The 26,193-nt window shown below is 41.5% G+C and overlaps 1 long non-coding RNA gene across 1 annotated transcript in view; it reads right to left on the bottom strand.

The window, feature by feature from the left end:
• Nucleotides 1-26,193, bottom strand: part of LOC124851877 — a 65,455-nt gene that overhangs the window by 18,707 nt on the left and 20,555 nt on the right. The window contains exon 2 of the long non-coding RNA XR_007032715.1: nt 20,603-20,713. This is a non-coding gene — a long non-coding RNA (uncharacterized LOC124851877). The remainder of the gene's footprint in view (nt 1-20,602; nt 20,714-26,193) is intronic.

A 26,193-nucleotide genomic window follows, 5' to 3' on the forward strand; every position in this document is an offset into this window, starting at 1 on the left:
TGCATGGATAGAGTTCTACGCACTGCAGTGGTTTTAAAACCTGTATAGGTTTACTTTTGCAGATTAGCATGTAGATCAGTACATGTCATTCTGATAGAAGTAGTGAGCAAGGTATGGAATTGCACTAATGAGCCTTAAAGGGATAGTTCACAGAAAAAAGAAGAAATTCGACTCTACTCAAACCCCTAACCCTAACCCATTATGTCAATGGAGGGGTGAGGGAAGTGTTTTAGTCCAGAAAACACTTTTGGAGTTTCAGGGGTAAACAGTGTTGCAGCCAAATCCAATACAATTCAAGTAACTGGTCATACATTTTTCAAACGTATTAAAACACAACAAAAAAAAACGTACATGCCTCCATACTGCTTGTGTGGTGCCATCCAAGTGTCCACAAGCCCCGACATGAAAAGGTTTCATTTACATCGTGTTTTTAGCCTAAAAATCTGCTTTAATTTACATCCTCAAGTCTGCCTCGCCACTCCGTTATCTCCAAAATGTTTGTACGCATGGGTAATAGTTTGAGTACAAGTGTGCACATTCTCCCATCAAGTTCGTTTATATAGATCTAAATGTTTGCGTGAGAAGTGGCGTGCGCACAAAATGGGGTCTGAAAGGTGCGTACGCAATGGTTATAAATGAGGCCCCAGGACAGCACTTTGGTCATATATTGGCTTAAGCAGAAACTGATCCACCAAACCATACAAACATGACATCATGAAACTACAGTCGTCTTGGTTTTCTTACAAGGAAACATACAATGAAATCAAGAGTACTACTCTTGGTTGGTACACAATATAAATTGCCATTAAAAAAAAATCACAATTGTTGTACAGATCACAATAGATATTGCATTGGTTATTAAAATAAGACCAATAAGATCTTATAGTTTTAAACATTAGATGCTTATACCTCATAGAAATCTGCATATACATCCATTCAGTGTTATAACTTTCTCAAAGAGTTCTCTATGAGGCAGGTGCTTGAATGTTTAATGAACAGTTTAAAACCTGACTGTTTAATTAGCTGAGGCTAATATTGTCCCCAAGGGGCTTAAAAACTGTTATGGCAGTTTTACTAACCACATTTATGAGGACCTTTTTTCATGTTATGGATTTATATTTAAAAATCTGCTAATAATTCATCATCATATCCAAAATGTAATTATCTTTATGAGCCTCAACTCCCAGTCTGAATCCACATGTTCCTGAGCATGATGAGATATAATGACTCAGCTTTGTTAGCAGGATTGGGATAATTGCCCCTTTGATTAATATACGCACTCTACCTTTTTAAAAATTAATATTGATTACAGCTTACACACGGGCTTAGTTAGAACAAATATTCTAAATTCAGGCCAAGAGACTGAAGGGAATTTCACCTTCCATGAGCAGTAAAATACAGCTGGATAAACAAAAGATCAAAAGGTGTGTAGAGAAAGAAATAATCCTGCATCTGAAGGTGAAGAGAGGGAAGTCATTCACTGTAAGTGTGGTGTAGGGAGGGAATCAATGTTATCTAAAGATACAGCCCAGCAGCGTGTTATACACCAGGCAGGTGGAGGACTTGACTTCTACACAAGTAATGTAATTAAACCTGCATCAAACAAAAGCATCACATTCCTGTATCAGATACAAACCCCACTTTGGGGACCAGGTGCTGGGAAATGCTGAGAGTCACGGGAGTCGTGCAGGTCCGACTCCCACAGAATCTCATCCACTAATGGCCGACCCCTGTGACTTTTCTACTTGCTTGTTTTTTTGTTACTTTACTCAAAGACGTCCGTACATTCTCACAGACTCTTTCTACATGCTACATATAAAAGGGATGAGCAGAGGAGACTGTTATACATGAAACTCCGTTATTTGAGAGGTATTTTCTACGACAAAAACAAAGCACATTAATCATTAGACATTTCAAAACTAGAATTACTGCCTGTGGTTGCATCCCTCCGCCGACTATTGAGGTTTCAGCCTACATACATTTTCATCCAGACTCATATGATGTCCCTGTGACCTTTGATCACTGAAATATCAAATCAGTTCATCTTTGACTCCAACTGGTCAAAATTTGAAGAAATTCCCTGAAGGCACAAAGGCAGTAATGAAAGGATTTTCTGGAGGCGTTTTTTAAGATATCGTGTTCACAGGTTTCATAAGGAAACAGTGACCTTCACCTTGGACCATCGACCGATTGAACGTTTGCACCAAATATGAAGAAATTTCCTTAAAAGGGATTAGGTTGCGTCACAGCACCAAAAATATATTTTGTAAGGTCACAGTGACCAACATACATACATATGGACGTAAAAACAGACAACCTGAAAAACATAACGGCTGTCACCAGCACGGCAGCATAAAAAGGAAATCTTGTCAATTGCTGTTCTTCCTCGAGTGCAAATAGATCAGTGAACATTGCGTGAGTCACAAAAAAGGTATTTGAAGAACAAATCAGTGCAGAGCAAAAAAAAGTTTTCATTTTTTTCAGACTCTGTGGTGCATAACTCCAGTGTTGTTTGTACAGATGCTGTCATCCTTCTCCGCAGTGCACTGAAGCAGAGGGCAACCCAAACACTTTGTCTGTGGGCAAAAGAGGTCAATAGAAAGTCTGCTCAGACAGGCGGCTGACACGCGGACATACAGAAGCTGAAGGCTCGGCTCTTCCATGAAATATGAAACTTTTGAAGACTCTCCTGCAGACGTGTCACGCAAGACACTTCACAGAGACATTTGAATTAAATCGCAAAACGTGTATATTCTGTGCTGATTGTAATAAGTGACTGATGGATAATTAAAATCCTTTTTAATAAATTATCGTTTGTTTAACTGGAATGAGTAGAAGATTGTGTATTTTCAGCATATCAGTGTATTTGCGTGTCTGGATTATTTAAATAAATTCAAACTTGTGAATATTACCTATCTTAACATATGGCTATATTTCAATGAAGCTGGCTCTTTGTTTTGGCCGGCGATCCTTGATAAATCACACAATACATACTCTCACAAACCCTCCGCTGCATTATGCAGATTTAAAAGCTGCGAGAAAAATACTGATGATAGTATCAAAGCAATGAAATGTAAATAGATGAATGTGGGATGATAAAGTGATTTACATGTGGCTGAACACAGGCAGGCAGGGCTCACAGATTTTATTGTTAGGAGCAAGAAATCTACTTCAAAAAGATAGAATTGTGGGAAACCTGCTGTTGGCTCTGATAAGTAATTGGTAAAATAAGTCACTTATAAGTGTGATCCATATGGTTTTACTCTGATGTGTTAAAATACAAAAAAAAGATTAATTATCATTGATAAATAATACTTTGAAGTGCCGAAAACACCCAGTGGCGCCAAAAAGTAAGCTGCGGACAATGAGCAGCACCTGTCTGAGACACAGTAAAAGCCATTACTGCCAGATTCCGCTCGATATGTGACCTGAGGCAGGAGCAGAAATAACTACGCAAACAAGTTGTGTGTGCAAACATTTCCTCAGCACAGCAGAGGAGGAACGAGAGGAGGACGACAAGCACTGGAGGACAAGCACAGGAATTGATCGGTACATTGGCAGCTGTGATCATCTCAGCACTGCGGATTAAAAAGAGATGCGTAAACAGCTCCACTGCCACAAACAAACACACACACGGGCACACACGAGCGCACACACACACACAGATAACACACCACAATCACTTCCTTGGTAAATGAATGTACTTAGCCAGCATTTGTGAGTGTCAATCACTCTTGTTGTTGATTCCTGTTCACTGGGAACTCAATTCTACAGAGGAATCTTTCAGGGTATGAATTAGTTTCTAGTGTGTATTCTTAACATTTTACACAAGTTATTCAACCCAGTTTGATTTTCGTCAAATTTTTTAATGCCCATTTCTGCATGTTGTGCATTTTGGGTTTGATTCTACAACAATGTCACTTCTGAATGATGCTTATCACGAGCCCGCTCTCTTTCCTGAACAGGAATGGCACAGGAGATTGGGCGGTTCACAAACCAGAAGCTTGACGATTCGATCCCCGGCTCATTCAGTCCTCCAGCATATCAAAGTGTCCTTGGGCAAGATATTGAACCCAAGCCATGCCAACGGTTTTGCCAGCAGTGTGACGTGTGATAGAGAAAAGGCAGCATAAAGTAGTGTGTGAGTGGCTGAAAAATCGATAAGAATAGAAAGTGCTATAGGCCTATAAATACAGCCAATTACAGTCTGTTATGTGAGACTTGAGAAGCAGCATCTCACCAGCATGTGTCAGTGCATGTCAGTATCAAACACAGTATTCAGTGGTAAGGTTTATAACACTGTCAAAGACCGACTATAGCAATTTTCAGAAATGAACTCAGCAGAATGTTCGCACAATGGAGTCCGGACTTTGTCCAGAGTTTGACTTCCACTAATGAAAAATACAGCGGGAGATTCTCCGGGTCCAACGCGTTCACATCATCAGAAAGTCTTCAGGTGAGGGGGGGGCACAGCATGCAGGGGGCAGGACATAACGTATATATTTGTTTTCTTTTGGTGTTTTTTTTAACTTTTGCGTGTTAGAAACGTCATCACCACACCCACTCGCTCGCAGTGAATCCTACGGATCTCACATTGGCTCATTGGAGTTTCTTCTAGGGGGCCGGCAGGAGAAACTCTGAGGAGTTCGGAGGCCCTCACTCAGACATTTGCGTTCTCACATAAAGCCCCTCAGGAGAATGTTGGGAGATTATCCCAAGTTCAGTCTAAAAGCAGCTTATGATATCTTGCTCTTGTAGTTTTCATAAAACATTTATGTCCTCATTGTAATTTTCCTTGTGTCAATATCCATCCATTCTGTTGTATAAATTGAGATTTGCTGACTAATTGTTTCCCCCTAAGTTTTAGCAGCCGAAGCAGATGAATCGCCTGAACTTTCAAGGTTATAACAAAAGGTGTCCTGTTTAAAGTAAGAAAAAAAAGTGCTGCTCTCAGGTTTTCCACTGCAGATCTGTGTCACGTGAGTGTAATAATATAAACTGGGGCGACTTTGTCTGCAGCACGAAACATCCAGTTGGTGCTGCTGCGGATGCACAGAGCATAAGTTAAGTTTGTGAAGGAGTTTGCTGTGCTCATATTTTAAATCATAATGCAGCACGCTACCGTGGATGTCAAATGTTGCACCGTCAGAGCAGTAACTCTTCTATGTGCCAGAGCGGCCTCGTCTGCATACAAGTAACCCAACAGCCTCTGCACTCGCTGCTCCAAGCAACACCCCAAACAGCAACAGAGCTGCAGTATAAAGGATTTGAAGTCAGCTCCAGATCAGGCCCCTTGAGGCAACTCTGTTTCTCTTCCATTGTACCTTTTCAAACCAGCATCTCAAGTAAGGGGTTTGAATAAGAATTGAGGCAGCAGGCACGGTTGTTAGTGTTTGTGCTTCAGAATGAGAGCCGTGACGGGAAGCAGCAGAGACCAGATGAGGAGACACAAGATAGGTACGCAGAGGATTTAGACCAGGTTTTTGGAAAACATCTGGTCGGTGTGCATCCAGACCCAAGTGTCTGTGAAGTGTCTGTTCTGTAATCTGAAAGGCGGCGGAGCATCTGTACACGGGCAGAGCAGACTCCTCCCAGAGCACAGGCTGAATTCTAATGCTGTTAGAGGCTCACCTCCGTCCTCTCTGAAACATACAAGGGCAATGCTGCATTAATCATGGATTCACAGCTCTCTTCCTTTACTCTCACCTCCCTGCAACCACACACACACACACACACACACGCACACGCACACGCACACGCCCCCCACCTCTGCCTTCTTGTCTCCCTCTCTTAAAAACACAAATACACACACACACACACAGCCCCTCCTTTCTATCTTGTGCAACATCATTTAAGAGACTTATTTAACATCAGCTGCAAATTTTAAATGTCGCTCAGCTTGAAAAGCATGTGATTTCATAAATCAGTCAGTGTAATTAGCTTTTGCCTTAATAATGATAATAATGCACGCTGATAAACAAACTGGATGTCTCTGAAGCAAACCAGAAAACACTGCATAATTCACATGCACACATTCTCAGATATCTCTTAAACACCCACTCCAAGCATGCACGAGCACATGCGCTCCCCCCCCCCCACACACACACACACACAGACAATGCAATACAGTGCACTCCCATTTTCTGCTCCGCCGCTCTGAGCAAGATGAGTGGGAAAAAGATACAGAAGCACAGAGTTATATCTGTGAATTCCATTTGAAAAACCACTTCGAGAGAAACACAGCACACATAATGGTCAAAGACCTGTGCAGGAAAAAATATTGTGCGCGTTTCAGGCATTCAAAGAACTGTCTTCGAAAAATTTGCGAGCTCCTAAGGGGACAGAGCGGTCGCGAATTGGAGTCACAATATGAGGGATAACACTGAGATCTGATTTTATTCATAATTAATAGATGTTATACAGGGAGACAAATGACCCTGCGCCAGACAAGAGAGCGGCCAATTAGTCGTGTTAACCCTGACGTGAAGTGACACCACGAGGACGTTGTGTACAACACTGAAGCAAAAACTCGGGACACGAACGTAATTGAACCTGAATAATACGATGTCCTATCCCTGTAAATTTGTGCAGAATCATTTGCAACAACAGGCGACGAGGAGCCATCTGGGACGCAATATGAGGCATAAATCATTAGAAATGTCCCGACTCCGAGCCAATCCCTGAGAATCGACACCAAGGCTGATATAGACATATTTCACAGGAGCTGTATCACCTGAAGTACAGCCGATCAGAACTGTGATTTTCCACCACGGCCTGATACTGCTGCAGAGCTGCTCTCCTTAAGTGTGAATGTGGAAAAATGATTTGAGGAAGATGCGACAGGGTCTGAATTGTGAATTCCACGGTGGCGAAATTCTTGTTCAAATCAAACTCTGACCTCAACTCTCTTTTACAATTGGCAAAAGAGCAGCAGAGCACAACATATTTAGGTGGCTGCTTCTCGCTTTTACGTTCCTCACATCAGCCGTCTCTAATTACGGTTATTTCTGCGAGGACCATGATGGCGTCAGGTTTGTGTGCTCTCCGTGAACCAGTGTCTGTGCATGGCCAAAGATCCTTTTTGAGGGAAACAGGAATGGAGCGATGCTTGGGAGCTAGTTCAGGCAGCTCATGTGACAAGCCTCACTTTTCCCAATCTCTGTCATACACACCGTCCCAATTTGGTGGTCTATTTAAACAAAAAAATGTCCCATCACTCCATTTGCTTGCCCTCCGCAGCTACTGATTCAGCCCCTCCACCACCCCAGCATCCACCAGTAAGCTCCGACAGGGGGCTGAGATATTTGCACATCTCTCCCATTCTATCTATGTAAATATATCTTGGGGAGTAATGAAGTCTGAGCCTGGTCCCCAATCTCTATGTTCTGCTTCTGCAATAAACATTTCAAACGCGAGTTGTCTGACTGAACTACGCTTTATGTCATGATGGCTTATAATGGTGCCCAGCTGAAGGAAGCTGCACCACTCGGCTTCCCAGTGGACTTAATTTGTAAAGAAAACATTTATAAACGATGACATTTTATTACAGTAAACCAACGTAATGAACCTGCATCAGTTCTTGAAGGTATCACCGAAGCAACACGCCACCTTACACCGGGCAGCAACAAGCTGCACACACAGATACATACAAAACAGGCAGCTGTCAGGTGAGCAGCACGATCAATACACCTTCATATCTTTACCGGGCTGATAGCGAGAGTCCATGTTTAGGCACTAATGCACTCTTCACTCTGATCAATACACAGAGCGGCAGATTTGGTTAAAGGGGAGAGATGAGACCGAGACGATTCTTTCATGTCAGGACTTTTGCCGCAGTGTGACTTAAAATGAACCGACCACAGTCCGGACACCAAACAGACGCTTTGGCTGAGAACGATTATAACAATCATTACGTATACGGTCTTATTAGTGATGGGGAGGCCGTCCTTCGGTCTGGTCAGAGAGAAAGAAAAGGCTTGTCAAAGGGCACATATAGACGGACCCAAAGAGAGCGCACTGTGAGGGAATGATAATGGAAAGTGGAAAATGGACCTTACAAGAGGGATAATGGAAAGAAGATTAAAGGTGAAGAGAAATGTGTGGTTCAGAGGAATAACAGGCTTTGAGCAAAATGAAAGGATGCTTGGTGGTGCAATAGCAAAAGGGAGTTTTCAGGCAGTGGTGCAGCTCTGCAACATAAAACAGACCCATATACCTCCAAATTCTCACTTGACACTGTCAGGGAAAATTTACCCTTTACCAATGTCAAGCCAAGCCAGTGAGTTATGAATAAAAACCACTGGCTTTATTCCATCGTTTCAACAATATGGGCTTTACGAACACATGTTACGTTAGTGAAAGGGCGTCAAACGCCGCTCTCACACGCAACAGATTCCCAGTAACTGGTAAACAGGGTAAAAGAAAAGTTCTAGTGTGAGAGAGAGAAATTCACTGCATTCACCCGCACACCTTCAGCTGAAGCTATGAGGTTTGACTGTCTGCGTGGATGGTAACAGCTTTATGGATGATATAGTGTAGCCGTAAATGAAATGTCCCTCCTGGTCTACTGTAGGGCTGAGTAGGCCTTAGCACCTCCTACTTGCGGTTTCCAGATTTAATTGGGTTTCTTAGATAAGCCGTGAGTTTTGGTATGCTGTTCTTTTCCTCTGACCCCTGGTGCGACAGGTTGAGACAGCTACGTGCAATGCTCAGGGTCCTGCTTCATGGCAGCTCTCGCTTCCCCGTGTTGAACCCTCCCGCTGAGTATTGTGCAATAATCAGTAGAGGCAAATGCCAAGGTTAGGTTTGTTTATTTTAAGCATTTGTTTGGCAGTGTGTTAATTCATTTAAACTCTTTCTTTGTAGACACTGACGGCCACTGCTGTTTTGTTTAGTTTTAAGTTTTGCTGTATTTTGTTTTGTTTTGTTTTGTTCTGTTGGTGATACACAGTTGCTTTGTTATTGCTTTATTTATGTTTTATCCTTGTATTATTTAGGTCCTATCTTAATGAGCTGGTCTTTGTTGTTGTTATTTTGATATACTCTGCTAGCCCTTGTGGCGTCCATTGCTTTTCCCCAAGAAGCGAATAGATCTTTGTAACTGCCATGCGGCGCTAGTATTGTGTATTGCATATAATAAATGGTGAATAAAAAATCTTGGTGGAATTCCTAGTCTCAGTCCATATTTTACAGTCATATGTGTCATTATGAAGGATCTGTGGGCCTTCAGTTGGTTTGAGTCAGTACTAAAGCGTCGGAACACTATAAAATCTTTATCAAATCCTGGCCTTGCCTGGGCCTGTGGTCACAAGAGCATCAGCGACCACACAGCTACACAATGTAACAACGGAGCAACATGTCTGAATTCTTTTTTTACATTATGAAACTGTGTCATAACAAATTAGAATATGGCGGGCCCCCACAGTCTAGATGATTAATGGGAAATTCTACAATATAATATTCATCAATAGCAATGTAATAAATAATATATCATAATAATAATAATATAATAATATATATAAATGATATAATGCTTATGCATTTTGAAAGCATGGTGAGGAGGTATAACACACAATTGATCTATTTTAAATCTGTTGAAGTGTTTGTCATTCTCTGTCCATAAAGAGTTTGAAACCACACTTAGGAGCAAAAATCTGTCTTTAAACTTAAATATAAGAATTAATATGACATCCATTATGATAATTACCGATCTCGACTCAAATTTGTATCTTATTCAAAATATTTGTTATCGTCCTGCCCTAAGTGGGTTTCCAAAGTGGGCGATGATGATTTTTGCCATATTTGTGAACAAGGAGATACAAAGCAGAGCTGAACACCACGACACAAGAGCATGTCAGATGAAGAGCAGTGAGGTGAAAGCAGAGCGAGGCAAAGGATAACACTTATAGACTGAGGACATTGCTTCCTGCTGCTCACTGTGAAATGACAGGCAAAAAAAAAAAAATCACAACAGCATGTGTGTCCTGCCCACATCATTTCCTTTTAACCTCCACAAACAGGTACACTACCTGTGGAGACTCAATTAAAAAGCAATTAGCCACTGACAGACTGAGGGCTAATTTTTGCCTCGGGGGAATTCAGAAATGGGAGGATTCGCTGTACAAGGACAAGAGCCGACTATGAAATCCATTAACCGGCAACATACTTCACAAGGACAGTTAGCTGTCTTATATTTCCACTCACCTCTACAGTACTTGGATTCCAGATCAGATAAAGATAATTTCCCCCGTAAATAATTTTGAATGTTTTAGGTATTAACTGGTGATTGAAATAACCCAAATTATAGGGAATATGCTTCCACTCACATGACAAAGCAATGAATTGAATCAGTACAGTCTCTGCAGTATCCTGGTCCAGGCCAGTCAACTGTGACAATTATACTGCGCTCACGATAACGGGAGAGACGTATGCAAAGATGCACAGATGGACAACCTAAAAAGAATGTGTCCAGCCATGGCTGCTGTCAGTGTGGAGGTATACAAGGATAAAAGTTACCCTGACTCTCTGTTGTTGTTCTTGTCAACAGTCTGCAAGCCGACAAACACCCCATGACAGCAGGTGGGAGTGGGCGGGCTGTCAGTATACAGAATGTTGTGGTATTTATATGCATTTTAATTATATGATCATTGTGGTTACTGATGTCACTCCTCATATTTAGATTCTTATACATCAACATGATACCATCAGCGAGGCGTCCGATTGGTCCGAGATCCATTCTACAGCATGACAACTACCACAAGCATATACTGTAGCCCCGCAGTTCTCTCCTTTGCCCATTTTTTTTCCATTCACATCAAATTTTAAAAAAGCCAAAGTTGAAAAAAACTCGAAGTTCCTCCTTGTTACTGCAATGTGGAAACATTTCTTTCCCAGGAATTATCCGAGGCAGCGTTTGCCCTCAGGACATAAATCACACCAACATGGTCTGTGGCTTGTTTCAGAGAGTCGGCTGCAAATTCAGCCACTGTGGGTCACATTAATTACAACAAAACTGTGAGGTCCCCAAGAGACTGAATCGCCTTTGTTCTTATTAAATAGTCCATAAAAGTGTTGTTATTAAATTAGGTGGATAAAAATTACAATGTCATAAAATCAAACAATCTGTTGGTTTGTCCAAAGGCTTGTGAGTAATAACTGGAAAATAAAGTCTGTCACAGTATGTTACTGCTGAGACCACTGTCTGTAGATTAGACTTCCTGATTGTTATATCTTCATTAAATACTATATATATATAATAATGCAGGTGTATTTCAGCAGGCTTGTGAAATGTAGAATCAGATTACACATGATGCAGCAACCTATATTCACCATCCCGGATTCTTCCAGAGAAGTTGGACCTAAGATTTATGAAAACATTCTCAAAGTACAGAGCTAAATGAAATCAGTAACTCCAACTTTAATATTCTGTTGAGGCTGACGAGACGTTAGACTTCAAGCAGCGTGTTCCCACCGCCCTGTATTCTGCAGAGGGTTTCTTACATTTCAACAGACGTCCTCCCTTCATGTCTAAGTTGTCGGGCCTCTAGCGTTTCAGACAGTGACGTCAGAAGGACGCAAGTAATCTCCTAAAACTGGGTCACATTCAAATCTCTTCTCTGCAATTGGCAACAACTGCTGGATTAAAAGTAATTATAGTCTGGGACTTTGATGTGGCGGTCAATCTGTTTCAGATACATTCATACCCAAAGTATTTATGAAGGATTTCTTCTCATGCTGGAGGTGTTTGTTTGCACTGGAGAAAAATACACAAACCTCAGACGTTTCCTAAAAGCTTATTACCGATCACTCTCGAAACTCACTACTTTCATATTTCATCTCATAACAGTCGTTCTCCAATCTTATTGAACTCTGCCCAATAGGAATTGCCTAACAACCAATCTGTTTCATAAGTTGCATGCACTGAAATCCTATGGACTCTCAAGACAGAATGAAAAAAGTTACCCCGACACTGCAGGCACACACGACACCACATGACGCTGCAGGTGTTAGTGGGTGGGCTGAATGAAAAAAGGAAAAAGTGATGTATTTATATGCATTTTTCTCACAGGATCATCGCCGCTGCTGATGACGCTTTATGGATATTTTTTTATTGTTATCCATCATCATAATACCATCAGGGAGCCGTCTGATTGCTCCCAAATCCAATCTGCAGCATGACAACAACCCCCAACATGTAGACAGACACATAAAGAGATGGGTAGCTTTAGAGAATATTATATATGAGGAGTACTGCAGAGAAGGTACAATCCTGTTCTGGAGCCTGTGCAGCTGTGTAAAGTAGTAGAAACACACAGTAAATGGTGATAGATATACACTAAGGGTTGATCATGCATGTTTTTAAAATTGACTAGCTGAGCATGACCCTAATTTCCTGACATGGCTAAAAGAAAATGTTTGTATTGACAGTTTAGTTGTGTATGGATTTAAATATTTGTGACAGACCCAAAATAACAGCGCCAGACTTGAGACCCCCATTATCCCAGAGGATATTGATTTGAGCTAGTTCACAATAGAAAAAACAACTATATGTTTTGCTGAAACATTGCAACTGTTTCTGTCACTAATCTGACAATCACCTCAGGGGTCATGTGGGGACAAAGAAAAATAAGAAGGCTTATGACACATTTTTCTATTTGCATAGTTTTATTTTAATTTAAATATGTTTTTATTCTTTTGTAACAATTTTGGCTAAAATATGTTATTAACTCCTCTGTTTGTTTGTTTCTTTGCAGGATAACAGAAGTGAAACTTTGTGGAGGGGTGGGGCATGACCCGAGGAAGAGCCCATTTAATTTGAGTGTGGATCCAGAATCAGGGGGCGAATGCAGGATTGTTTTTTCCACTTTCATTCAACATTTTCATTGATTTCTCATAGAATATTTCATGAAAGAAATCATATTATTTGTAAGTGTGTACAATGTGGTGCAGATCCAAATTAAAATCCAGGTACAGTGACTGTAAATGTGGTTTTGTAAGGGAACTGTTGGGTCTTGGCAGAGGCATTCACTCTTGCCCTTCTAGTTTTTATTTAAAGTACTTATCATCGTACCATCCCTTCTCTATGTTTCACGGCCAATCAGGATGTCCCGACCTCTAGTTTGGGAACCAGAGCAAAAAGTGAAGTCAGCTCCATGTAAAGGAATGATGTCCTAGAGCTGTAAATATGAATGATTAAAAAATAAAAATCACTTTTCCCCGGTAATATTTATTAATATAGTTCTACCCAACATGAGTTGTAACTGCCATAGTGAACGTGCAATACCTATTTTGGCATTCATTCTATTGAGATTACTGCCAATGCATCTTAATTAGGCTTAATTACTGAGAACACTCATACAAGATAGATCACAAGATTAAGTGTCAGCCCTCTCCCCCCGTTTCTCTCCCATTTCCTTCTCACCCACTTCACATGAAACCACCTTTGTATTTAGCATCAGATAGAATCACGTATCATCTATGAAGCTATTGGAAAACTACAATGTATAAAAATAACCATATTGTCTGATGCTGTGTAACAGAAGGAAGCGGGCTGATGTTCGTATGAGCATAATACTATTTTGCTGCAGAGTGATTAAGCACCTTCCAAGAAAAGAGCTGCTGAGCTACTGTTACAAATTCAATACGTCGGCCTTAGACCCTTCGACATTGATGGCTCCTCGCCAGGGTTATTAAACAAGTTTTTTTTTTCTGCAGTATCAACGATCCCCATTCTAGAGTGTGACCTCTGAGTTCTGGTCCAAGAATTAATACTTTATTGTGGCAAGTGTTGAGTTATTGAGTTTCCGTTTCTGGAAGAGCGAATGACACGTAATGGCTCTGGCCTGTAATTTTTTAATTCAGCATGGAGACCTTCTGAGGATATAAGTGACCTTTAATTAGAAAAGCTAGTGAGGGGTCTTCACCCGCTAAAAGTGTTTTAATTTCAACTTCCTCGCAGTGAATTTCATTTAAAAAAAAAAAAAGAAAAAAAAAGAGCAGTCATCTCGTAGTGCAGCTAACTTAGTGAACGTCTCTGGGATTTTATTGCACGTGTTGTGTCGGACACAACTGAGATGGTGTCATTGTGAGTCTGTGTTCACGACCCGTCAGAGCAGCTCTCTCACTCTCTCACTCTCCCCGTCCATCTGTCCCTCTCACCATCTATTCGTCTCTTTCCCTCCTTGCATTGTTTTTGCATGATGGGTTGATACAGACATGCATTATTCATCCGTGTGTCCTCTCTGTCATTGCCGAGCCAAGCCGAGCTCTGAACGTTGTGTGTGTGGGGGGGGGGGGCAAAGCGAAACTACAATCAATCAGCCGGGGTCTGACACTCGCCACAATGGGATATGTTGATTGGATGTCACAGGATATCCAAGCAAAAAAGAGGAGTGTTGTGGGACCGTTCTGTACACACTGAGATTGTCGGGGCCCTTTTTGTTTTGTGCACAGTTGCAAGTCACTGGTTCGCGGGATTGACAAAACACCTGACTCCCCTGCGCACACTGATGACATGGATTTGGTCTAAACAGTGTCACTGAGGGAAAAACTCAAAGCACGAGTAGGAGGAGAATGTGTAGAGTTTTAAACAGACATTATCAATCAGGTTGATTCAGATGCAAAGCAGAAGCAAGTCAACAGATGCCCTGAGGGACATTTTCGTGTTTTCATCCTAAACATCTGTTTCTTCTTCTCTGTGAGGTTTGAGCGCTCCAGCGAGGATTCACCAAACTCTCCTAACTGCCCTAACTCGCTGTGGGTTGCTCATTTCAACTCGATGAACGGCGTCTGTTCATGAGTAAGTGTTTGTGAGATGTGGGTCATTAGCATAACTGACACCTTCGCTTCTCTACATCAACTCGTCTGTTCCATTTTTTGACAAGTTTCACTCATGTTACCCAACGATAAATAATTTTGCTGAAATCGTAAACAGTGATGAGATATAAAGTACATTTTACAAAGCACAAAATGTTCACATAGTTGTTTTAAATATCTTTTAAAGTAATCAATAATGAGAGCAGCAGCATCACTGGTGAAGAAACATGGATTCAGAAGAGGCTGAGACTCAACCATAATGATGTAGTAGATTGTTGCATCAGGGAATATTATACACTCTGCAAGTACGTTTACTAATTAAAGTCTATCTAAAAGCAAGTACTTACACACTTAAGTTAATGTGCTACTCTTAGCAATACTTGAGTACATTTCTGTCTTTATATTTGTACTTTTTGACAAATTCTTTACTTTAGGGAAATGTTTGACTACTGCCTCCAACACCAAATTAACAAATCCAATCAGAATCAAATTTAGCAGCATCAGGAGGTGTTCTGAAACAATAAAAAACATGAATATAGTTAAGACCTGTCATCAGTATAATGATAATAATAATAACAATAACAACATCAGATAAATAAACATACAAAAAAGAGCGATGAAGATGGTAATATAGTGACCAGAATAGTTTATTTAAGGTATGTATTTTAAATTTTGTTAATTTCTGTAATTAAATGTAAATGTGAATAGAATATTATTCTTAAATCAATTATGTTTTTCCCTTGTGGAGAAGTCTGTCAGTCACATGACTAGTGCAACCCATTTCATTTAGGATGAACTTGACAATATGAAAAATGCATCAAGCTCTCTTAAATGGTTTGAATGCACCACTTCACTACAATTGGTTCTTGCACGAGGCTCATTGAAACTATTTGTCTGACTTTTAATTATAACGCCCAGAGTTAGTCATGTGTTGGAGGTCCTGCTGCAGAATACAGATCAGCAGGAAGACAAATCACGTTCCTCCTCGAGCAGTAATTAACGGCAGAGTGAAGACGTTTGCACCATGAGATCCTGAAGTTTTCAATTTCATCACCGCAGTTGATTAAAATGCAATCGCAGGGAGCGGGGGAAGTTTTCGTTTGCAGACTGACTCACTTGCCGATTCACTACCTTGAATAAAACAGACACGCTATACAGAGCTTGGACCCTAAACAGCTGCTATCGTGTGGGGTTAATGCTTTTATAAGGAAAACCGGTCCACTTAGTATTCTGCTGCATACTTAACAGAAGAAGCTAAGTAGAAAACTGAATTGCACATGTGCAAATCTAGTGGTAAAAAAAAAAGTGCTGATGCCCAAATGTAATTATGAATTTCAAACAAAAGAGTTGTAACGCGGAACTGGTCCCCTAAACTCATCTGTTCTCTATTTATCAGAAAACTCAATTTCACAGCTAATGGGTTCATTACTGTGGTCACGCTTGAAGGGTCTTTTCTGATAAAACTCACTCAGGAGTTGAGAGCTAAGCCGCTGGAGCACAGGTCTTAATAAGGTTCCCTCTCTGTCCCTTTGCTTCCCTTTCTCATGGCGGCATTACAGCGAAACTCTGACCCTCTTTCTTCATCCAACCCCCTGGACTTTAGACCCCTGCGACTGCCACGTGTGGAGCCGATCCAGTGACAGAAGAAATCTCCTTGTGGTAGGAAAGGCCACAGCCTTGCCTCAGCTGCTCCATTCACTACAGACAATTTATCCGTTGTTCAGGGGGGGAAAGAGTTTCTGCAAAGGTCCAGCAAGACAAGACAGGTCTGCGCTGAATACTAATGACAGCCGACTGTTTCCACCACACAGCCTTGTCATCCTGCATTCCAGCCATGTTCTCATGCTGTCACACTGCGGTGGAGATGGAGCGCTTCATAAGACGATGCGGCGCAGTCTGCCTCGCTACAGCTCCCGTGGACCTCCAGCCCGTGTCTGAAATTGAATTCTTTATCGTCATGACAAGAAGCTCAAACCCAGCCTGCGTCATGCTGTCTCTTGTTTTTCCTCCAACATACCACACCCCGATACCCTGATTCAGCAGAAAGGGTGACCTGACTGAGGCTGATGATTTTGAAAGCCTTCCTGTACGCCCCCACCTGTCTAATCCCACATGCTTGTGCAGGGAGCATTAACAATGGGGGCTTTCCCAAAAAAATCAAATTTTACCACAATTGCAAATTACAATTTTAAACTGAATCTTTGGAACAGCGTTAAGTCAAATCTACGGCGTGTTTTGTAAACGCCATCTCGGCTGAGGTAGTGTTCTCCCTTTCATCTGTTCTAATCTATCTCTCCCATGTAATATTCACCAGAAGACTCTGGGCTTATCCTAATGAACCACGAGGTCGAAATAATCCACTCTTTTGTTCCCAATCTGATTACTCCCTCGTTTTTCTCCCTCTCCGCCTGGATCTGCTGCTGCTCTCGCTTTTTTGTCATTCACGCTTTCAACCTTCAAGGGCACTGTTCAAGATTTAACAGTGCGTACTGAGTAGTACATGTTCCTCTAAAACACACACACACACACACACACACACACACACACACACACACACACACACACACACACACACACACACACACACACACACACACACACACACACACACACACACACACACACACACACACACACAGACACGACTAATGGAGCTTGTAATGTTGTGCTCAGGACGAACAAATGAACAGTGGCTCGTGTGTTTGCAAGCCATTAGTCTGAGCAGGGTCAGTGCTCCCGTCTAATCCAGTATAACTGACCGGCCTTCCCCAGTTCATATTGATTTTCAACTTAAATAGAAGATAGGTCCTCCGAAGAAAGATGGAGTTAATATCTCTGGCTGCCAGCGAAAGGAGAATTAAAGATATTTAAGTGTTGGCTCTAAACTTCTCGAGAGACTTTGGCTGCAGGAGGTGCGATGACAGAAATTGAATCAATGCCTCACACATTCATCTCTATTTACCACCGTGTGCAAACCGTGGCTTTGGACGAGAGTTTTAAGGAAAACAAAAATCAGCCAAGAGGTCAAGTGCTTTTTAGGGAGCTTTCATGAGCTAACGCAAAAACCTGTGTCAGGTTTTCATCTGGATAAACAAAAATAACTGTGTAAGAGTTTGTGCTCCTTGGCAAAAGCAGCAATCAGCTCTATAAATAGCTCCCACAGACGGTGCTGGCCAATTATTTATGAAAAATAATGGAATGAATTGCACGGAGACATGTCACAGTTCAAAACAACATCATCCATCTCTCCTTCCATCTCAGCTCTCATTGCCCAAGGGGTGTGGGGGGGTGTTAAAGGTAAAAAAAAAAAGAATAGAGAGAGAGAGAGAGAGAGAGAGAGAGAGAGAGAGAGAGAGAGAGAGAGAGAGAGAGAGAGACGCAGAAAAATCTGTCATTTTGAGAAATGTGTGAGGTGGAAGGCTGCCTGTGTAAACCACGCTGACGCTTAACACATCGTCAACATCAACAGGAAGGAGAGGCTCCAGAAATAGCGAGAAATCAAATGTCTTCATCAAACAGTGTTTCAGGGTCAAAAGATATTGGGAGGTGAATTTATTTCTGGATCAAAGATGTGTTTCTGCTTCCCGCTACACACTGTTCGACTCAGAATATCATTATACAACCACTCCTCAGAATAAACCGGTTTCAGGTAACATGTTCCCTCCTGCATCCCCGAACAGCACTACACAGCACTGAGGCTACATCTGCACAACTACCTTTTAAAACTAAAACGATCTCTATCCACATCTGTTTTAATCCCTGTCGATACCAACACTTATTTCGAGACCACTCATGTGCACTGGGCATGCACGTGCCGGTGTGAACAGGAAGCAATTGGTTGTTGGTTGCGAAAAAAGGCGAGACAACAAATGAGCTTGCAAACAAGTAAAGGCTTGGTCACACATACACAAACGTTTTCAGTAGCGAAACGTCACCTTTTCACATCCAATCTGGGAGAGCGACGGGGGAATGAAGCGAGGGGGGGAATGAAGCGAGGGGGGGAATGAAACATTAGCTTCCTGTGGAGAGGCACATCACAGCGTAGATGGTGGTGTTTAACTTTGGTGAACTTTGATGTTCGCTTCATCTTCATACATGTGTGACCGGGCCTCAAGTAGCTCGTCTCCTCTGCATGTAAACAGTTGTATCATAGTAAAATGCAGAATTTAACTGCACAACAGGGTCCGCAACGCTTGTAATCGATTATCCATGTTGCATTATACACTGGTAGCTGAGGCCAATGTTATTTTTTTCTAGAAGGGGGTCACGTGATAGGAGACTGACGAACCAGCGAAGGCCACACCGTGACCGAAAAAGACCCAATCAGCACGAGGTTAGGAGTGTCTGCTTCATCGTTTCCAAACGTCCAGACGAAAACACAGCCCCGGAGTTTTCAAACTGAAGTGGGGTCATCAGCAGCTTTTCCAAACTTCTCTGTTTTAGCGGCTCTAAAACTCCAGAGTAACGTGGACACCAGGCATTGGTGTGTTTGTTCAAATGAAAACACTGGAGTGTGGGAGTAGCCTGAGACGATTCTAATTTCAAATACAAATGTATTAAATAATGTCCGTAACAGCATGGGCAGTTTGTTTTAGGCTTAAATCAACAAAGCTATACTGTTGTGATTAAAGATCTAAACAATATGTTTGATTAAAGAAAACTACTGGTGGCCACAACTACACGTGAGGGTTCATCAGAGGACTATCATTGAAGGTTCTAAAGGATGCTGAGTCTTGACAGCAACCACCCGAGCATGTCACATTTTGGGAATTGAACAGGCCTGGCCCATCATCAAACATTACTCAGCATCAGTGTTTAGTTTAGTGTAAATATCAGCCGGGGGCACACAGAAAAGCCTCTGCACATCCTTCTCGTGCTGCCTCATTTGCATTTATACAATGTAACACTGAAATATTATTATGACAGCTGTGATGTTGGTGAACTTGGTTGAGGACCAAGTTATGTAAGTATAAAAAAAGAAAAACTGCATTAAATCATATTCTAACGGTTTATTTATATGCACTCTGCTGCGGGTGGATGGTGGGGCCTCTGTAATCAGTATTCAGAAAGTGTGCCGCAATAGAACATATTCCACACTCCTGGCAGATTAGGTGTTTTCTAGTATTTGAGCTGCACACAGGGACGGGAGACTTACAACAGCACATGTTGGCATAATCCCACACAACACACATCACAGACCTCAGGCTAGATTGTGCTTTTTCTATCGACTGTTTATAAAAAAAATGGATAATATACATTTCAATAAGAAATACCGAGGTCACTTCAGGTGAAGTGCCTGGATCATCGTCTGCATTATAAGTCAGAGTATACCTGTGAGCTTTAAGAGAACGATGAAAGGCCTTCAAAGAAAAAAGGAAATGTGTCCTGGTTGCAATTTCAATTTTGAAGTTGCCGTGTCAACATTATCCGACAATATATAAAAACACATATAAGAGTAAAGGTATACTAAAAAAAGAGAAGGCTAATCCATAGGCCTTATATAAGGCTCCCCAAAAATGAAGGCCTCTTGCCTAGATGACCACCTAGTGGTTGGCTATAGTACATATCATATACCTGCCTCCTCCATGTTATCTGATGGGACATGGACCAAACTAAAAAGTCACAGTACAAGTCAAATACATTTTTCTCAAAAATGGTTTCTGTCTTTTTCGGGTAGTTAATCACACTGATGTATGTTCACATGTTCGTTTTTTCCAGTAAGTTTGGTTTTAATTAGTTATTTGATGATTATAAAAACAGGGTGAAACTCCAGCTGAGAATTACTCACGATCGGCGAGACGTCGCTGCTGTTGCTCCATCCCCTGATCACTACTGCGCAGACTCTGGTTCAAATGTTCAAGACGGCAGGGGTTGGATCTGGGACACTTTGGCTTCAGCTCTGGATAGTGTGAGGAAGTGGAGACACGTCATCCATCTTTATACACAGTCGGCAAGATTCATATTATATTATACATATTAAATATTAACCAAGGGAAAACGCCTGCCTAACGCAACAGAGCAATCCAGATCTGTTATTTCCCTGCTAGAAAGTTTCAGAAGCTTAACTGCACAAGTTTGCTCTCTTTCCCTTTATGTTTCTTAATGAACCATTGAATTGGTATCCAGTTCTGCAGCTCTCTCCATTTCAGCTGAGTTCCGAAGCTTCTTTTAGTTTATGTCTTGTGGCACACTTACCGTGTGGTTCAGTGTCAGTGATTCTAGCAGCTGGTATCATCAGATGAGCTGAGATAAACCCGCTGCACACAACCTGTCCAGCAGGAAACAGCCAGCACACACACATTGAGAGAGGAGCGGAGTGGCAGATGTTGTTTTCAGTACTTGGTGCATATTAAAGTAGAGGTAAAGGAGTGTGAACATCACTCCAAACTATCATGATACGTGCCGTATGTGGAAATAAGTGTGTTTACGTAGTTTGCGGTGCCAAAAGTGGCCAGAAAAGTCAATCTCCGAAAATGTCTTTTCCATGTTTGTCTCCTGTGTTGAGGTTGTTTGACTGGGTTCTCAGGGGAGGGAGGTCCGGAGGCATCGTCTGTCTACTGAGGATGCGATGAGATGACCTCAGAGGACAGAAAAAGATTGTGTTAACAGGGCCAATTCTGCTCCTGCTCTATTCTGATCCAAGTCCTTGGCTTGAGGCACTGGGTTGCTGGAGGAGAAGAGAGGAGGAGGAGGAGATGGAGAGTTTATCAATATTTTGTGAATTTCTCAAGGAATAATGCAGAGCTCTTGTGTAGAAGGCTAAGAACTAGATTACATTTCGTATGGATCTGGATAATGATCTGGATGAGTCTGATCTCAATACATGTGTGATATGTTGACATACAGTATATGTGGTAGAGTGCCTTTCTAGTTATTTGTGTTGCTTTATCAGCATTTATCAGGCATGTAATTGGCTGATAAATGACTGCAAATTTGAGGAATAAATTGACAAAGAAGCACCCTATTTGTGGTTCTGCTTCGGGTCAAAAGAATTCTACTAATGCCAAAAGAATTACACTGCATCAAGATGATCTATGTCAAGAACAAAGGACGATTTTTGATTTGGAAAATCATGCTGAGAGAGAGATGCTTGTTTTCGCTCTTTCATTTTGAAATACACATGGCGCTGGTTCTTCACATGCAGTATGGTTCAGAGCATTGATAGTAATGCTGTACTGTAATAATATACAATAATGTAATATTCAAAATAAACCAGGGTTTTACCTTCGAGATACGTCTGTCAACGGTCGAGTCAACCTGAGACCCATTCGAGCGAAGCTCAGAGACTATGAATTCTCACCTTAATCCTAATTGTGGAAATTAATGGTTGTCTGAATAATATTCTGAATTTGCATAATATCTCTAATTCTTCAGTTGCTGGATGAAAGCAGGGATGATATGATCTATACATTTTCCTCTTCCTCATTTTACTCACCCTTCATCCCTCCATCAGTCCTGCATGTGGAATCCACCTAAAGAAGAGCAAAGGCCCCCTGAGTTCTCTTTGACTTGTCTGGGTTATGATGATAAGAGCCAACACTGAGCCCACATGTTTCTTATCTGGATTTGAAAAGCGCGTAGCGTGACATTTTGGCTTCCATTGACTGTTACTTGCAGTGCACAAGTACATGTATTAAAGGTCTCAGTCTGATCTCTGTCAATAGAAATTTCCAAGTAAAAAGAAAATCGGCCACAAAACATTCATAATGATGCACGTGGCTCCAGGTGGAATACGGCTCTAGAGGCAGACGCTGCTATTCAGCAGTGATAAAACTGACTTTATACTGATTCCAAAGGAAAAATATCTTTGCTTCTCAGTTCGGTTTATTATCCTTTGACAATATCACGAACAAAAAAGTAGCTGACTAAAAATGAGACAAGTACTGAGAGTAACTCGATGAACATGAGCTCAAAACATTTGCTTTTGATAAAAGCTCCCCGCAAGTGTCTGAACACTGTTGAGTAGTTTTTATTTTAGTGATGGGAATCTATGGGAATCTCACATTTCAATAAAATTCTGATTCTTGATGTCCCAATTTGATTTATGATTCAAAAAACTGCAAAAGACAACATTTTCAGGCTCTTACACGGTGCCGTGTGCCAATACGCCGTGTTTTTAGTCCAACAAAGTTCAATGTATATAGTAGATACCACTGCCAAGGGCCAACAGTCCCCTTAAATCCAGTGAAGCTGCACCAAATCGCACACACTCAGAGATATCAGTATCGTTAACATGTCGGATTTTATCCATCAAGATCCATGAGTTATTTCATAGGAAATTGGTGAAAATATAAAAACAATAATAAAACCTCGAAAGAAATCCTGGATCACCCCCTTCCACTGGATCCACCCAAATATTCCAGGGATCTTCGAACTATCTGGTGAATAAGAGAAAGTTTCTTGTTGAACAAATAAAACAGAGAAGCGTGTCTGGGAATATAAAGTTTCTGTCTTTTCACCTCTTTTACATAAAAAAACAACAGGTGTACGATTTTTTTTAGATTTGCATAAACCTGCTATAAAAAGACGATTGACTCCTCTCACATTGCCAGTAGAGGAGTTTGCCTGTCTGTTCCCCCCCCCTCCCAGTGAGTCATGTAGGCGTCATGAATGAAACTGAGAAGCGCTCTCACCTCGCTGTCTTGCCAGTATTGCATTTGCACGACACAAAGAAAAAAAAAAAAATACTGTTAAACGTTGTTTCTGAGATGTATAAAACAATAGGTACACAAACGTTCATGGCTTTTTAGACGGCAAAGCCCGGAAGTTCAATGCGAGTCATAACGTCGCTGCAGGAAAAGGTGCAGTGGCAGCGACAGACAAATTAAAAAGGATTCCCGTTTCCATCCCTGCCGATCAGAGCCGCAGCTGATAAAAACCTGTGTCTTCTACAGAGTCATTTGACCCCAGTGTGAATGATGGTTGTATCATTCCCATTGCAGACAAAAAGCCAGATGGTAGTGAGTGTTTTGACCAGTGGAAAGGGGGCTTTATGAAAAAAAAAGGTCGTTCATGTGTCCTGGGATACATGGTGGTAAAATGCATCATCCTTGTCATTCATATTGCTGACATTATTTATCCTGTAGAGAGAGGAGAACAAAATGAAACAGATAATAGGCCAAATGATTTTTTTTCGGTCTGATCAGAGCTGGCTGAGGATAAAGTGTTACAGTGTGTGTTTGTTGGTTGGATCGTTGTGTTGTGCTGAAGTCTGTTGCTCCACTTTGCTGATGTTTCCCTGACTGATGTTGTTTTTTACAAAATAATTCCCCCTTCATCTTCGAAAGCTAATTATTGAGAAGTAAAATCAAAAATGGGCCGACAATCAACATCACTTAAAAGCAAAGTACAAAAACAGATTTCTTGGAATTTGTGAATTAATTCTGAATCTTGAAGGAAAATAATTGTGATTCTCATGTGAATCAATTACCCCCCCCACCCCCCACCCCCACCCCATGTTGTATAATTTATCACTGAGTCCAAACATTGTGCCAGAATAGACTCCTGAAAATGCATGCTGCCACAAAGTGGTTTGGATCGACCGCGTTCGATCCCAAAATAGGATCAGCGCCTCCTTTTTGCTGCCTACACCCAGTGTTTTCTTGTAAATGGAAAATGTGCACCACCTGCTACAATGGAGAAAGCCAGCAGCCTCTAAGTCAGGCCCAGACACACATCTCCTGGTCTTCTCAGCGTGTGGGCGGACAAACTGTCCACTTTCCACTTGGTAACAGCCCGAATGCCTCCCTACGTGTGTGGACTTCAGTGGCTCCTTCTTTTAGGCAGCAGCCTCCTTCCTATGTATGTCTCAGTCGTCCAATGACAGCGAGGTGGGGGTAGACGTATGAGCATCCTTTTAGACCTCCCGCCACGAACCCACAATCCAACCTGATGTTTCGCAAGATCACAGGTGGAGGGGAAGACAGACAGACAGACAGACAGACAGACAGACAGAGAGGAGGATGAAGAACAGCAGAGACCCAAAGGAAGGGCTGTGCAACAAAGAGACTGGGAGAGAACATCAGTGCCACTATGCAGGATCCTAAAAAAAATAGTGAAACATTTTACAACAACCACCATTACGCAACTGCCATTGTGGGATTTGGTTGCATAAAAAGTCAAACACAGAGGAGGCAAAAGCACAGTTGTTATGTGCTATCAGAGCAGATCTGAGTTAAGAGTGGGCGCGAGTTTTCCACCCTCTTAAAAATGACGCCTTGTTGTAATGCAGACAGATGGCCTGATATCATCCATCCGGACCGTTTCTCTTTTTTTTTCTTCCCTTTCTTCCAAACCCACAACCCTACACTGGACTGACGGGGCCCTGTTGTTTGCCATCTGCTTACCACGTTTGGCACTGGATCATGTATTTCCTGTCGGGTAGACCATCGATTACTCACTTTGACACTCCTGTCATAAAGACAGCTTATCGCTCTGATCACTTTCAACATCTTATTCACATCTTTCTGTTATACATATTTTACCTGAGTAATTCAGGCTGGTCATTTTAAATTACAATTCAAAAAAACTTTCTGCTCAATCGTTTTCCTTTCCGGAGTTCCTTTAGAATTTATAGTGGAAGTGATTGTCAGTCTCTGGGTAATGAAAACAGAAGAAAAGAGCATTTGAATCCAGAATGAGCCGTTGTTAGATGTTTGTTTTGCTAAGTCTTTGCCTGTGAATTTCTTACAGAAGACGGCAGAAATCCAATCTCTACTGATCATCCAGCCAGAAAAAGAAATTACAGTCACTTTGTCAAGTGGAACAGAAATCTAATCTGTTTGTGTAATGATATGAGGCTCCTTTCTACAGGGCTCACTAAACAGCCTGTTTATAAGTCCCTCTGCCTTCATGGCTTATCACGTCCAACATTTAAAGTCCCCCATGAACATATTTATTACTTTTCAGAGCCGTCATGAACATGGTCTCAGAATAAGTTACAAATTCAGCAAATGTTAATCTTACAACCAGAAACAGATAAATAAGTCAAGGGTGTGATTTCACATTAAAAGCCATTACGACCCACTGAGACTATGACGTTTTTTTAAAATTATTAATTTTCATATACCAGTCATGTACTTGATCAAATACTATTCATATATTTTGTTATATTATGGCATTTGTGAGCCATGTTGCAGAGCAATGATTTATAAACACCTCACAATGTTGAAGAAGGTGAAAAAAGAATGGTGATCTGCCCCCTGATCAGCACCAAAATGTTTTGGGTCTTTCCCTGACCCACACCACATCCTTTCACCAAGTTTTGTGGGAATCAATCGAGTATTTGTTTTGCAGGATTCTGCTTACAAACAAAGAAAGGTAGATAACCTCTTTCTCAGAGGTAATAATGGTACCATGGTACCACAATCAAAGATTAAT

The sequence above is a fragment of the Hippoglossus stenolepis genome, chromosome 5 (genome assembly GCF_022539355.2).
Source record: "Hippoglossus stenolepis isolate QCI-W04-F060 chromosome 5, HSTE1.2, whole genome shotgun sequence".
Lineage (NCBI taxonomy): Eukaryota > Metazoa > Chordata > Actinopteri > Pleuronectiformes > Pleuronectidae > Hippoglossus > Hippoglossus stenolepis.